We start from the raw sequence: 226 nt of genomic DNA on the forward strand, positions 1-226 counted from the left end.
ATATATATATATATATAGGTGCAGGAGTGGCTATGTGCTGAGTAGCTTGCTTACCAACCACATGGTTCTGGGTTCAGTCCCACTGCATGGCACCTTGTGCAAGTGTCTTCTACTATAGCCTCGGGCCTTGTGAGTGGATTTCGTAGACAGAAACTGAAAGAAGCCTATCACTCACACACACACACACACACACACACACACACACACACACACACACACACACACA

At 46.5% G+C, this 226-nt stretch overlaps 1 long non-coding RNA gene across 1 annotated transcript in view; it reads right to left on the reverse strand.

Moving 5' to 3' along the window:
• The window catches only part of LOC106874228 (uncharacterized), a 14,722-nt gene that overhangs the window by 7,491 nt on the left and 7,005 nt on the right, over positions 1-226 (reverse strand). The window lies entirely within an intron of this gene.

Source organism: Octopus bimaculoides, chromosome 11 (genome assembly GCF_001194135.2).
Source record: "Octopus bimaculoides isolate UCB-OBI-ISO-001 chromosome 11, ASM119413v2, whole genome shotgun sequence".
NCBI classification, from domain to species: domain Eukaryota; kingdom Metazoa; phylum Mollusca; class Cephalopoda; order Octopoda; family Octopodidae; genus Octopus; species Octopus bimaculoides.